This window comes from Lactuca sativa, chromosome 8, assembly GCF_002870075.4.
Source record: "Lactuca sativa cultivar Salinas chromosome 8, Lsat_Salinas_v11, whole genome shotgun sequence".
NCBI classification, from domain to species: Eukaryota; Viridiplantae; Streptophyta; class Magnoliopsida; order Asterales; family Asteraceae; genus Lactuca; species Lactuca sativa.
Window position 1 is genome coordinate 69,414,186 of NC_056630.2, and position 16,480 is coordinate 69,430,665.

Consider the following 16,480-nt stretch of genomic DNA (forward strand, 5'->3'; position numbering starts at 1 on the left):
TGAACAAAATACAAACGTCACAGCAGAACTAAACATAAGAAAAAAATCCACGATCTGTATTAATGTTGGGAGAAGAGTGAGAAGTTAGATAATTAAACATTTGAGAGTTTGATAAATTTTGTTTATATTAAAATTTAAAAATTAATAGATAAAATGATAAAATAACATACTTGTTTATTTTTGAACTGTTTAGATTTACAATATAAAAATAATAACTAATCAGTTATAACATATGTTTGCATGTTATCAATGAATACACCTTTTAGAAAAATAATTTATAATCCAAACCATATTTTTTTTATAGAAATATCAATATATATTGAGTGTTGTTAACGAAACTCTTTAATTTATGAACAGATGGATAATGTTGGAATAAACACCAAATCACTTTTATGGTATGCTGGAGATTTCCATTCAATGTTTATAAAGAAAATACAAATATACATTGGTTTTGTTCATATGTCACGGCCATACATTTGTCAATTAAGTGGAACACATATCACGTACATTAACGAATAATAATATTCTACTGCATTGGTGGGATAAAACCAAAAAATAATAAAAACAAGACTGATTTAATCTAAACTGATTTGATATTAATCCAGGTTTTGTTTAAATTCTAATTATTATTATTACTATTATTATTATTATTATTATTATTATTATTATTATTATTATATTTTAAGTAGGGAGCACAACAAAAAGCCGATTTTAAAAAGATTGTAAACAAAAAGTTAAACCAATTCGGTTTAGTTTGCTCCCAACTCAGTTTCTTTAGTTATGTCGATCAAAATTCCAAATTTAGTTTTCAGATTTTCGCAACCTGTTAAAGCTTTTATTATTTGTTTGTTAAATCATATTTATATTAAAAAAATATGATGTAACAATTATCTTTTATATTTATTTTTGTTACACAAATAATGCAAGATGATGCTGCTTAGAAAATGACTCGTTTAGGCTCCTTTAAATATTGTATATTTCTAATAATTTGATTGATGTGATACCATGATCATACATACTTATGTTCATAATTCATTTTATTAATAAAAACTAAGCTTTCCCTTATTTTCCATTTATTCATCTTCTTTGAATAATGATGTAAACCCTATATAAGATAATTTTGTTTCGACAAAAATACAAAATTGGTCCTTGTGGTTTTTCAAAAACTATGAATAGTGTCCAAAAAGTTTCCAACTTAAATAAAATGTCCAAAATCAGAAATTTCTAATGGTTTTGGCCCTTAAAATTTTGAAAAGACAATTTTACTCTTTTTTTTTTTATTTTATGCATTTTTTTATACCTTATTAATTTAATAATAAAAGAAAATTAAGAAAATGGGTCCAACCCACCCCAATATACCTTAGGTTCTCTCTCTCTCTCTCTCTCTCTCTCTCTCTCTCTCTCTCTCTCTCTCTCTCTCTCTCTCTCTCTCATCTAACCTCTTATTTTCATCGGCCTCTATAGTCACCCTCCTCACCATTGAACACCATGCTACCTTAATCCAACTACCTTCATTCACTTTCTATTTCTTTGTTTCTTTCTATATGACTAGAAAACTTAAAAGAGGTTCACTGGAGAAAGAAACTAGCTTATTAGAGATTGAACACGGTGGATTTAACCCCCTCCCCCCCCCCCCCACCCACCCACCCATCATTAAACCCTCTTCTTCACGTACCCTTCCTCTGCAATATCTATTTCACATAACTCGGTTGCTTTACTGCACCATCGGACAAACAAACCTTTATGGACGAACCCAACAAAAAACCCAAGATTTGCTAGGTTTTTAAGAACTCAAGAACAAGCAAATATTTTCATTTGTGAACTCTCGCCCTTATTTGATAGCTCGTATGAGTGATATTGGCTCATAGAACATGAACCAAAGTCCATCCGAGTTGTTAATCATATCCAGAAACTCACTTCAACTAATGAACGTCAAGATTATTCAAATTTATTTCCTCAGAACCACTATTATCATCTGGAGAAACAATGGTTTCAGTTCGGTTTTCAGTACACAACCTAGGTATTTGGAAACGAAATCATTACCATTACGATTTCCTTCATTTCTAAACGATAGTTGGTGGCTACAATATGCATTCTTTCTTGAATGATTGGAAAACCAATCCCCATACAAGGTCTCCCTAACACGGAAACAAACTAAAAAAACCCTAATTCGAAGAATATGTATGGGTAAATATGGGTCTTTAACGGGAGTTGGGACTAGTCGTGAAAAAGCTCAATGAAAGAGATGAAGAAGTAAAAGCAGATTGATGAAGATGATTCCTACGATGGGTTATGAGTGAACCGCGAGGAGGAAGATCAAGGAAATGGGTTTTGGGAAACTGTATGTGTGTGTGTGTGTGTGAAGTTTGATTTGCATATGAGGGGTTAGGAAAAAGAATATGGGTAGATAGATAGATAGATAGACTGATATATATATATATATATATATATATATATATATATATATATATATATATAGAGAGAGAGAGAGAGAGAGAGGGAGAGAGAGAGAAAGAGAGAGAGAGAGAGAGAGAGAGAGAGAGAGAGAGAGAAAGAAAGAAAGAAAGAAAGGGTGTTATCGGTGGTGTGCTAGGATGCGGTAGTGCTAATTGTTTTTTGTTTTTTTTTTGTATTTCTTAACAAAAAAAGTAATAAAGTAAATAAAGAAGATATAAAAAAATAAAATAAAATGGTACAACAATCTTTTCAAGTAGTTCAGGGACCAAAATCATAGGAATTTCGTGATTTTGGACCTTCCATGCAAGTTGAAAACTTTTTAGGCCATTGTCACAGTTTTTTAAAATCCACATGGACCATTTTTGCAGTTTTGTATTTTATTTTAGTATACATTTATTGTTACCTATTACATGATGACATGATGATTTTATATTGTTTTGTCGTACATTAGATAAACACCGTGAAAGTTTGTATCGATCGGATACACTTCAAATACAAAGAACAAAAACAAACTAATCTAAGCAAACAAAGATCAGAAAGTAAATAACACAAGGAGTTCTCCAAATTGTCTTTTACTAAGAAAGGGTTTGTCTTCACCAAGAAGATGGTTTGTCACAAAGATGGTTACCAGTATGAAATCAACATTAAGGTTTACCCTAATATGTATTATATACTAATATATATATATCCCTTGATTGAAGGGATTGTATCTAATCTATACTAAGAACCGATCTTCATCATAAAGATATTGGATCTTCAATCTATTTTATACTTGTCTATATTATTACCTAGTACAAAAAAGATTACATAGAATAACTACACTACTTGATGACGCTGATAGATTTGATAAGCTTGTGCTGATGGTGATGTAGACGCTGACGCTAGCAGATAGCGTGTAGAGTGTTTGACTCATCTGATCATAAGGTCTGACCTTACATTCTCCCCCTATGTGATGATGTCAAAACTTATCGTCAATGAATCATTAGCTTGTGCTCTCTCTAAGAAGATGAATGACTTTACATTTGTCACACCCCCAAACCAGAACGGCGGGAACGTTCTGGGGTGGATGACGTCATGCTCAGTATCATAACCATAATGAAGAAAGTAAACTGAATTGAAACAAGGCCTAGTATGTGTAAGTAAATTGTCATACTTATGTGTGTGTTTTATATTTAAATAAAACTCCTTTGTATAAAGCCTTAGAATTTCAGTGAATTTTATGTTGTGTAATTATTCCATGCGAGATGTAATAATCATACAAAAGACTAGATGGCCTTGAATGCGACATTCTTCAGGCATCGGAAAGTTATGATACTTGTCACCACAGACCTGCCGGTCTAGCTGTTGCAAGCAGCTCAGGTGCGGGTTTATCGGACCCAGTATAGATCTATACACAACTATCACGTTCTCATACCAGGAGATTCTGATTATAACTAAAGGACTTTTTTTGTGGTACTTGGAGTACCCCGAAGGATAATGTCTCACAAATATTCATTAACGAGTTCACGTAGTGTGTAGTGCAAGTTCGTTTTGTAAATCGATAATGTTATTGTTTTCCTTTGTTAAACAAAGTGTTCAAAACTATACCTATTATAGTTTATCAAAAGTGTAGTGTAATGGTATGAAACCTTGTTACGCATGTATATGTATTTCAAATAAAGGACATTGGAAATACTAAGTGTAAATCTTACACACATTGCACAACATGTTACAAGGTGTGAATAACTCATTAAATATGTATTTGACAGTTTTACCCTTTACTGTCACTGTTTCGAGTAATTATAGAAAAATCATCGTAAGTTGAAAACTGAATCCACAAACTCAGAGTATTTGGAAAAAGTGTGTACTGCGTTCATAAATTTTCCCATAATTTTTGGTTGTCTCAAACTAGTGTGAAAATGTTCATTTTCACAACCTGGTCTGATTTTGTTGTTGCTGTGATAGACAGTTTTGTAAAAATCACCATAAATTGTAGGAAAATCGTATGGAGATGTGCAAGTAGTCATTTTAAAATTATAAACCTGAACTACTTGAATATTATAAAGTTTTGAAAAATATTAAGCTTAAGTTGGGTAAAACAGTTCGTGAACAAGTCACAACTTTTCTGTTGTAAGCTGTCAAGTTAAGTTTTGAATATGTTTTGGTGTTTTAACTTGTATCCCCCACCCCCCCCCCCCCTTAAAACTAATGAAAACTAGAAAATATAGGGGTATGAACTCACCTTGAGTGATGACTTGAAGAGTGGAAGGTTGAAGTTAAGGAATATCAAGCCAAGAGTACTTGATGAACACATAAGGACTTGGATGATCCTAAGAATGATTTTTAGCGTTAAGATATGAGTCAATGATCCAAGAGTGTTATGAAATTATGGTATAATACTTGATTTTAGATAGAATAATTACCAAAAAGTGCAGTAGCAACTCAAGAACAATTGCACAAGGTGGTGGAAAGTAGAGAGAAAGAAGCCTTCTTAAGGTGATATGAGAAGTGTGGAAGTTTTTGAAATGAGCATGTAAATCAAGAAATCCTCGAGGGATTTCTTTATATAGAAGGTTGCTAGAGCAACTTGAGGGTTTGAAGTGATGTGTGCCTTGGTTTGTGTGATGTGGATAAGGTTAGCTGATGAGAGGGTGACACATGGAGGCGAGTGGGCACACTTGACCCATTTGTGGGGTAGAATACTCCTCTTATAATAAAATAATGATTTTTAATTAAAAATCCTTGAAAGATAAATAAAATATGAGTTTTGGGGGTTAAAATGGTAAAAATATGAATTTGGTGAAAAAATCCCGTCAAAAACGGGTTTAGGAGGCGAAAGTAGTCAAAAACCGGCATCAGGGACCGAACCTGCGAGGTTCGGCTCTAAGGAGCTAAGAACCGAGAGTAGGGAAAGGAAGAACTGAGAGTAGGCCGAAGGTCCGAAGTGGGGGGTGCGAGGGTCTGAGGTCTCACATGGGGCCGAACTTCGGTCCTCGCTGCTGGCTTTGGTCCGAGGAGCTTCTAACACTTTCGGCTCCTAAGAGGAGTTTCGGTTCCTAAGAGGGTTTCTATTCCTAAGAGGAGTTTCGGTTCCTAAGAGGGGCTTCTGTTTGTAAGAGGAGTTTCAGTTCCTAAGAGGGGTTTCGGCTCTATATGGTTATTTTTCGAGAAATCTTTTCCGTTTTGCGTGATTTTTGACCAAGTTAAGGGTCGGGATGACCCGGATGACTATAAAAAGTTTGAGAGAGATTTCACATACTTGGAGAGATTTTACATACTTAGAGAGATTTGGGAGAGATTTCACATACTTGGAGAGATTTGGGAGAGATTTCACATACTTGGAGAGATTTGGGAGAGGTTTCACATACTTGAAGAGATTTCACATACTTAGAGAGATTTGGGAGAGATTTTACATACTTGGAGAGATTTAGGAGAGATTTCACATACTTGGAGAGATTTGGGAGAGATCTCACATACTTAGAGAGATTTGGGAGGGATTTCACCTACATAGAGAGATTTGGGAGAGATTTAGCCTTAGCCATTATTATCGTATAATCTCATAATGCAAGGTTCATGGACCCCATTATGCTTCGTTTATTATTGTTTTAAGTCCCCGAAAGGGTCCTTAGTCGTGTTTTGATGCGTTTAACTCTCTTTTTAGGGTTTTTACGTTGTTAACACATAGATTTTTCGATACACTTGAATTTTTGACATACAAATGCACATTTTTATTCATAGAATAACTTCTAAGATACAAGCACTAATTAAATTCGACTGGTTTGACTTGTTTGGCTTTGACTAGAATTTGACGGTTGTCATAGTATCCCCCCGTTAGAAGGAATTTCGTCCCGAAATTTTGCATTTTGAGTGGGACTTCAAGGGTCGGGGAATTGATGTGGGTATTTTTGCTTCACTTGGTCCTCACATTCCCATGTAAACTCGGGTCCTCGTTTGGCATTCCACCGGACCTTTACGATGGGAATGCGACTTTGTTTCGTCGATTTGACCTCTCAGTCCATGATTTCAACAGCTTCTTCTACGAAGTGGAGGTTCTCATTGATCTCATTTTCTTCCAAGGGAATAACGAGGGTCTCATCAGACAAACATTTCTTCAGGTTTGACACATGGAATGTAGGATGAACGTGCTTGAGTTCATGTGGTAATCGTAGCTTACATGCCACTGGGCCAATCCTGGCGAGGATTTCGAATGGTCTGATATACCTTGGATTTATTTTACCATGTTTCCCAAAACATATTAGTCCCTTCCAAGGTGATACTTTCAGAAGTACTCGATCTCCAACTTGGAACTCCAAAGGTTTTCGTCTCTTATCCGCGTAGCTCTTTTATTGGTTCTACGAAGCCTTCATTCGTTCTCGAATTTGGACGATCTTCTCGGTTGTTTCCCTTATGATCTCCAGGCCAGTGAGTGTGCTGTTAGGGACTTGCCCTTTTGCTAGTTGCGTCTCGCCCACCTCGGCCCAGCACAGAGGTGATCTGCACTTTCGACCGTAGAGGGCTTCAAACGGAGCAACTTTTATGCTAGTGTGATAACTATTATTGTAGGAAAAATCAATAAGAGGTAAATGAGTATCCCACATTTTACCAGAGTCTATCACACAAGCTCTTAGCATGTCCTCTAATGTCTGAATGGTTCTTTCACTCTGACCGTCAGTCTGTGGGTGGTAGGCTGTACTCATGTCCAACCTAGTTCCCATAGCTTTCTGTAGTGACTTCCAGAATCATGACGTGAACCTACTATCTCTGTCAGAGATAATGGATATCGATACTCCATGAAGGCGCACTATTTGTCTAATGTAAATCCTTGTCAGCTTCTCCATTTTGTTTGTCTCTTTTATTGGTATGAAGATTGCAGATTTAGTTAATCTGTCAACGATTGCCCAGATGGTGTCAAGGCCACCCGTGGTCTTAGGTAACTTGGTAATGAATTCCATCGTAATCCACTCCCACTTCCACTCGGTTATCTCTTGTTGTTGAAGTAGTCCCGAGGTCTTTTGGTATTCTACCTTAACCTTGGCGCAAGTCAGGCACTTCCCATGAAGGTAGCTATTTCAGCTTTCATGTCCAGCCACCAATACATCTTCTTGAGGTCTAAGTACATCTTGTCTGAGCCGGGATGCACAGAGTAGCGAGTTTTATGAGCTTCGTTCATGACAACGTCCCTGAATCCACCAAATTTTGGTGTCCAGATTGATGGGTTTTAGCCATAAGAACATCCTATGTGCTCATACAAACCCTAATGCTCGGATCTAGGTTTCTCTATTGTACATGCAATCCATCCAAGACTATAAACCCTAGATATAGAATATGATAATCAATATAACATATGAATTAGGGTTTAGATCATACCTTTATTATTATGTAGCAATAACAATCTCAGATCCTTCTTGTAATGACGTTAGAAAGCTTAGAGTCACAAATGTCACTCCTCTAATGGTTCACAAACACCAAGAGCAAGAGAATGAATAAGAGAAGAGAAGAAGGCTGCCCAAAACGTGTGGAAACCCTAACCAACAAGTTCTCCACGTTTTTGAGCCATAAGGGTCCTTTAAATAGTAAAGGTATTAGGGTTATCAAATAAGGAAACCCTAATTTGGATGCTTAGGCCCTAAGCAACCCATGGACTCCTTCCTTAAAGGCCTAGGACAATTTCTAATGGGTTTCCCCATAGAATTCGTCCACCCCTTTAATATGGAGTCCATTAGCTCAATATTCAACTATCATACAATTGACAATTCTAGTCCCTTAAGTTTAATTAATGTCTTTTAGCCACAAAATTAATTCTTAATTAATTATTGACTAATATTAATTAAACAATATGATTTCTCCTTTAATATATTATTCTCATAATATATTAAAAAATCACATTTAATCCTTTCTCTGCATAATTCATCATATCAAGTTGCTTTGGTGAAGGCAACCCAAAAGGACCATGCACCATCGGGTCAAGTACATACCAAAATAGTTATGGACTTAGACACTAATCCAAGAGTCTCCCACTTGGATAAGTCTAATAACTATTATGCGTAAGACTTCCGATCCTGATCTGCAATCGTAGCTTTCTAAAGCCGTTGTCAACTCTGATCTTATCAGATACGCGTGTCCTTTAGATAAGGGATCATATATTCATCCCTTCTAGATATCGTATAGACTGAGACATGGATCTAAATCATTCTCTTTGTCTATGTGCTGTTTTCCAAATTCAGATTTATGAAGACTGACAACAGACTACAATTGAACACATCAATTTAGTCCCGGCTTGGCCAAGCACTTAGGTGCCATCACTAAATCATCGAAGGGCCCACAGATATCGCTTTCACCCTACTTTGGATAAAAGGAACGGATAAACTTCGATTCAATGCTCGCTTGCACTCACTTACCGAATCACACACAACAATATGTTTTATAACACCAATTTACTAGTGCGTTTACATATTATCAATGTGCAACCGACTTGCAAGATACAACTCACACATCTCGGTTTCAACAATATAAGATATTATCGTCTCACCAATCACTCGTGATAAAATCCATGAAGTGATCCAAGTGAGCGTGGGTTTAATCCAATGTTCAAATCATATTCATAAGCACTCATGAACGTTGCAGCAAACATTTGCTTATGTCTAATGCTCTTTAGACAATCCACACACCAATTCACGACAGTCTTCATTCATATCTACTTCCAACATATGAACGAATGTGGCCCGTTCGAATAATTTCACTGTTCTAAACCAATTAAATTATTCAGGAAGTCAAAACATGCAAAGTGAAACACAAGAATAATACTAATCCCATATGGCCTCAAACCTTGAGTATAAATAAAACACCTTTTATTTATCACCATATCGATTACTCATTATTTGTTGTTTCGGGTAATCAACTTGAATTATTACTAGACTTGTCCCATGCTTTCATCATGCACACAATGTTTACCTATGGTTCTTACTTTGTGAAATAGATCAAATGAACACATTTCCAATCATACTCATTTCACAACTCTTAATCATTTTCACAAGTGAAAGAATATCAAATTCTTGCCACTTATGGAATATGTTAGATTCTAACATTTTATGCAATGATCCTTTTGTAATGTCATAGCACAAAAGTCACAATGACTATTGCCAATGAAATTACAAAATCCTCTATTAGAGATTGTTACAAGACAATTCTATAGATGCTATGTCTCTCACTCAAAGTACATTCCTTTGAACATCCTTTTGCATAAAAGTTTCTAACCTACACATTGGTTCTTAATATCCAACTCACAATATGGAAACGTTTCCATGTTTTCCATATGACAACTTATTCTTAATAGAATCTTTTCTATTCATAATAATGTCGATATGGTCCATCCAATACTATACTTCCAACTACTCACAAGCGACCAATCATCGGCGAACTTTGGATTGTCCTTTGATAGTTGTTTAATTATCTTAGTCAAAACCGATTCTTGTCCTTTTCCCTCTAAATGCGCTAGACATTTGGAAAATTTTAGAATGGTCAAACATTATAGCATTTGCAATCGATCCTATACCCGAAGCATATGGGACACGATGCATAATGTTTTACATAAAGATTTGGTACTTTATCAATCTTCTGCAATAATATTTTATGTGCTATGTTCTCACAATTCGAACTATGAATAGGAATGTCGTAATCATAATCGAAAGTTAAGAACACACTATGTATCCTTGACTAATTTTATTAACATTCCACAACCTAGGCCTTTAGATTTGGAATGAAGCATAATATTCTCTCCCTTAATTATAGCAAAACAACTATTCAACCCTTACAACTTTGCAAAGTATGACTCTTGTTTTTCTATAATTAATATTGCTAACTTGCAATACTTACCTTAATAATCATATAATCATAACATTTATGCTCCCACTATCACGATGATTATTATTATAAACATAACACTTATGCTCCCACTAGCTTTGACATGTATTCAGAAACCAACTTAACTTCTAGAAAAACAATACTTATTGAATTTCTTAAGTTCATGTTTCTAATACCTAATGCTTTGATAATCTTTTATTAAGGCTTTTTGAACTAATACACCTTTGTCTTAGATAGCTCATATGTGTGTCTAAACAATTCAGACTAACTGCCAAATCTCACAATTCGAATCATGGAAAGGGATATCGTAACCATAATCGAATTGGAGAATCCAATTTTCACAATCACTATCTTCTTTAAATCTCTCTTAGTGAAAGCATTTCCTCACAGTCATTTCCACGAAGGAGGGAATCTTATGACACTTAGATTTTAATGGTGTATGTGTTCCTATCCATGTGAATTTGTTAAAACCAAAATTTATGACAAATTCAAACTCATATGGACTGAACTCTTAATCTTGATTTCTTGCCTTGTGGTAACACGGTTGCCCACCATGTCTTCCAAGCAATTAAGTAGCTCATCCTTTCCTATCAATGTACATTTCATTGATCAAGGTGCTTGCCTTTTATGCGTTCAAATGAGAACTCATATGCATAATTAACTCGATTGGAACGGCACATAAACAAGATAGTGTCTACACGATAGGTTGTAAACCTTAAGTCGTGTGCTAGTGATGATCGATAAGGTTTATTCTTGATTCGTTCTTAAACTTTTCAAGACCATTAAGACTCCCACTGACTCCTTGACATATAAGATTCTCTTGTCAATAAACATTTCTCGACAACCAAATATTCAAGAGTTAGTGTAGTTTTTATCAAAACAAAACACTTCATAAAATTGATCCTAGTTGGTCTTTGTCTTATCCAAGACATCACAACTTACCAATTTCAAATGTGCAAGAATAATGAAAACCTTTTCTAAATTCTACATTTGATGAATGTTATAAACCTTATTTAGACTTGTCACTCAAGGTCATAATCTTAATTTTAAGATTTGTTTTGGAACGAAGCGTGATTGACTTTCTGATTTAACCATTTCTTCAGTTGTTAATTCCTCTTCTTAGACATACAATTGTACTAAGACTCACTTAGAGGATTAATTGAGATATGGTTCTTAATCATTAAGACATATCATAAAGCATAAAAGGTACTCTCCCTTCTTCTTAGAATAGAGAAACTTTTATCTTTCTGCCTACTTGATTCTTCTTGTTCGTTCTGCTATTGATTTAAACTCTTTCAATCAATTCAGAATTACACTTAATCTTGTAAGTATAATCATATTTACTAAACCTTTTAGTAAATCATGACGAATATCTTTGTTACTTTTGTGGTGGATTTGATCAACACACAACTTTGTGTACTCGATCTCTTAGTCTTTCACTTGACACTTGGTCAATAGATTAGTCTAATTTACAAATGTGAAATTTCTCATTCATCGTGCAACCAAGTTGCATGATTTCAAGTTTCTGTCCACTTGAAACTTGGGTGATGAGAAACTTTCCCCATTTGGTAAATTCTTGACATTTCCACAAACATAATTAAGAATCACATCCACTCGTTGTAGAAATATATGAACATCAATTTTTCATAACGATTTCATTGCAAGGAAATAAATAAATAAATAAATCAGTCAAACTAAAATTTATTTTATTCATAAAAGCAGCGGAAAACATTTGTCCTTACAATGCAAAATCAACTGAAAAAATATGTAGTCAAAAAGAAAATTTTCTAACAACTCTATCATAACTTTCTAAGCTCAAAGTCTAATCTTCAAATCCATGCGATCGAGATCCATTTCTTCGTGATTAGACTCATCTTGCTCTTCCATCAAGCTTCCTTTCTTTTTCACTAATCCTGCAAAACATTCAAATGCAATCTTATCACATCATGTATTAAGAATCAATGAATAGGAACTTAATGGAGTTAGATAGTGGATTTTACCTGAAGCACAGCCATACTCTTTGACTCTCCCATCTTTTGGACCCTTCAGGCTCTTAGGGCAGACTTGTATCCAACGCCCTTTCTCTTGGCAGTAAACACAGGTCGGTTCTCCTAGAACGTCCTCGGAAGCATGGTTGGTTGACTTTCCCAACAAATACGATCCATTGCTTTTCCAAATCATTTCTGATTCAGCAGCAATGAGCATGTAAGTTAGGTCAATGAGGTTTTTGTCTGATTCATCATATAATACTTTCTTTTGAACTCATTATATGATTCAGGGAGTGACTGCAGAACCCAGTTCACAGCCAACTTATCCGGGAATGATGCACCCAACATTATCAACCTATCGATGTGTGATTTCATTCCTAGAACGTGGGCACACACGGGTTTACCATCTTCATGTTTCATTTCCAATAGGGCTTTAGTGACATTGAACCTTTCAATTCTTTGATCTTGTGGGTTAGTGAGAATAATTGGAGGAGGTGGAGGAAGCGAAGCATGATATCTTGTTCCTCGATCGAATCGTGGAATATCATCTTCATGTGGAATGCTTGTTCCACGGGATTTGGGAAGACCATAGTTGTCATACTTTGAGATCTACAAAATGGGAGAAAACAAATTCAAGTTAGTTGATTGATTGAGTCCTTAATAAATCACCCAAATGAGATATTAAGGCTAGGACCCAACACAATACCCTACAACCTAGAAAAGGGATGCCGTAATCTAGTTGCAGAATATTTAAAGGTAAGTGAATGACGATTCACTAATTTCCACCATTAAAAACGAAAAAGAAATTTAAGTTTTAAATGTATTGAAAACTCCTAGATCCTTTGAGATTCATTGAACTTTTCAATGGCATGTTTAAATCTTGATATGCCCCTCTAGTTTGTGACTGGAATGCTGAGGATCACAAAGCGGGTGTGAATAACCATGCAAATCTACATGGTGCCCTCACATGTTACAGTCACCTATTCGATGTGCCGGTAAACCACACACGCCCCACCGAACTATGACAAACATTGAGTCACCCTTTGCTACCTTTCCTCAGAACCATTTAGTGTGCCGGTAAACCACACACGCTCCACTAACGTCTTCGCAAGGGTACAAAATGTAATTTCATGGAATTGCATCAATTCACTTTTGCCTAAGTAACTAAGATTGGGAATTTGTAAAACATTTAGTTGCTTTTTACTTCATTATACTTATAATGGAAGGTTCTATCCTATCATACCCATTCGGCTAACGACCCTCCACTAGTCAAGAGTGTCGTGGGTAAGAGTGGACACCCATTCAATCGCCATTTTATAGGCAATTTCCTTAAACACCCCTTATAGACTAGCTTCGTGAATGAGGCCTACTAATGGTAAGACTGACTTTTACTCATACATATATATAATGTTAGACTTTTAATGGTATATATATATGGTATAGGGTGTATTTTTCAATTTTAAAATACTAGGTGGTCAAATTTAACAATTATACTTTTAATTCAATTAAATTTTGAACCAAAACATTATGGATTTATTAAACCTCTTTTTAATTATACACCTTATTTAATTAATAAAACCATCAGGGTGTGATTTGAACTTTTCAAAAACAATATTAGGGTTTTAGAATTTAACATTCCTAAATTAAACTTTTAATCAACTTTTAAATTCCAAAACTTGAGGGCAAGTTGTGAAACATTTCAAAACATTAGGGTTTAGAATTTAAATATACATCAAAATTAAACTTTTAATCAAAATTTAAATTCCAAAACTTGAGGGCAAGTTTTGAGACCTTTTTCAAAACATTAGGGTTTAGAATTTAAATATACATTAAAATTAAACTTTTAATCAAAATTTAAATTCCAAAACTTGAGGGCAAGTTTTGAAACCTTTTTCAAAACATTAGGGTTTCAACTATTTAAATTTCAAAACAAAACTTTTGAGTTCAAATTTAAACTATAAAACCTAAAGGGGAAAATTGAAATTTTTCATAACACAAGGATCAAATAACAAATAATATAAATTAAACAATTAATTTCATCATTATCTATATTTGACCTAATTTCAATTTCTTGCAAAATAAGTTACCCAATTAATACAAATAATCAAACTATATCATATAAGGAAGTTATTATCTAATCAATTGGTAATTATCTTTTGTTTAATCAAGGATATACTCAAAAATATGTATAAAATCGAATTTTAATGATCTAAAACAGATAAGGCAAGTATCCATGAGTAAAACAGCAAGAAATCCCGAAAATAGCTCCATCTGACGCTCGAACTTGCCGAGTTGAGGCCTACTCGCCGAGTACACTGTGGTACTTGCCGACTTCATCAGGCAGGGAGGCCAAAAACGATTTTGCAACTTGAATAACCACATAATGCATCAATATAATAGAAACCAATCAAGGCTCTGATACCACTGATGGGTTTTAGCCATAAGAACATCCTATGTGCTCATACAAACCCTAATGCTCGGATCTAGGTTTCTTTATTGTACATGCAATCCATCCAAGACTATAAACCCTAGATCTAGAGTATGATAATCAATATAACATATGAATTAGGGTTTAGATCATACCTTTATTGTGATGTAGCAATAACTATCTCAGATCCTTCTTGTAATGACTTTAGAAAGCTTAGAGTCACAATTGTCACTCCTCTAATGGTTCACAAACACCAAGAGCAAGAGGATGAATAAGAGAAGAGAAGAAGGCTGCCCAAAACGTGTGGAAACCCTAACCAACAAGTTCTCCACGTTTTTGAGCCATAAGGGTCCTTTAAATAGTAAAGCTATTAGGGTTATCAAACAAGGAAACCCTAATTTGGATGCTTAGGCCCTAAGCAAGCCATGGACTCCTTCCTTAAAGGCCTAGGACGGTTTCTAATGGGTTTCCCCATAGAATTTGTCCACCCCTTTAATATGGAGTCCATTTGCTCAATATTTAACTATCATACAATTGACAGTTCTAGTCCCTTAAGTTTAATTAACGTCTTTTAGCCATAAAATTAATTCTTAATTAATTATTGACTAATATTAATTAAAGAATATGATTTCTCCTTTAATATATTATTCTCATAATATATTAATAAATCACATTTAATCCTTTCTCTCCATAATTCATCATATCAAGTTGCTTTGGTGAAGGCAACCCAAAAGGACCATGCACCATCAGGTCAAGTACAAAGCAAAATAGTTATGGGCTTACACACTAATCCAACACAGATCCTGTTCATGAGACAACGAACTCCGTCATCCTTGACTTCAAGATTTTTGTCCATTCTTCTTAATGATTCACCTGTCACGTTCTCTGGTTTCAAGGCTTCCTCCTGATTTTCATTGATTTGTGGGGATAGGTGTGAGTGGATGGTCATGGTTAATTCCTTTAATCAGTGGCCCGAGTACTCCTTTCTGCTTAAAGCATCTGCAACCACATTGGCCTTTCCGAGGTGATAACGAATCTCGCATTCGTAATCGTTTAGTAATTCCACCCATCGCCTTTGTCTCATGTTGAGTTCCTTCTGATTGAGGATATGTTGGAGGCTTTTGTGATCGGTGAAGATGGTACACTTGGTGTCGTAAAGGTAATGCCTCCAGACTTTTAGGGCAAAAAGCACTGATCTTAATTCAAGGTCGTGCGTCATGTATTTTACCTCATGCGTCTTCAGTTGTCTTGAGGCGTAGGAAATGAATTTTCCTCGTTGCATTAACACACACCCTAGACCTTGGTTTGATGCATCGCAATAAACCACAAAGTCTTCGGTTCCATCTGGTAGGGACAAGATCGAAGCACTGCATAGAGTTCGTTTTAGTGTTTGGAATGCAGGCTCTTGCTTGTCTCCTTAGATGAATGTCACCCCTTTTTGAGTCGGGGTGGTGAGCAGTTTTGCAATTCTGGAGAAGTTTTGAATGAATCTCTGGTAGTAACCGGCGAGTCCTAAAAATTGTCGGATCTCCGTGGGTGTTCTTGGTGCTGCCCAACTTTCAATTGCCTTGATCTTTGTAGGGTTCACATGGATTCCTTCCTTGCTGACTACATGCCTGAGGAAATTCACCTCTCGAATCCATAACTCACACTTTGAAAACTTTGCGTATAATTTCTCCGCTCTTAGCGTCTCCAGGACTCGACGTAAATGTTGGTCATGTTCTTCCTTACTTCAGGAGTAGACTAGTATATCATCGATGAAAACGAT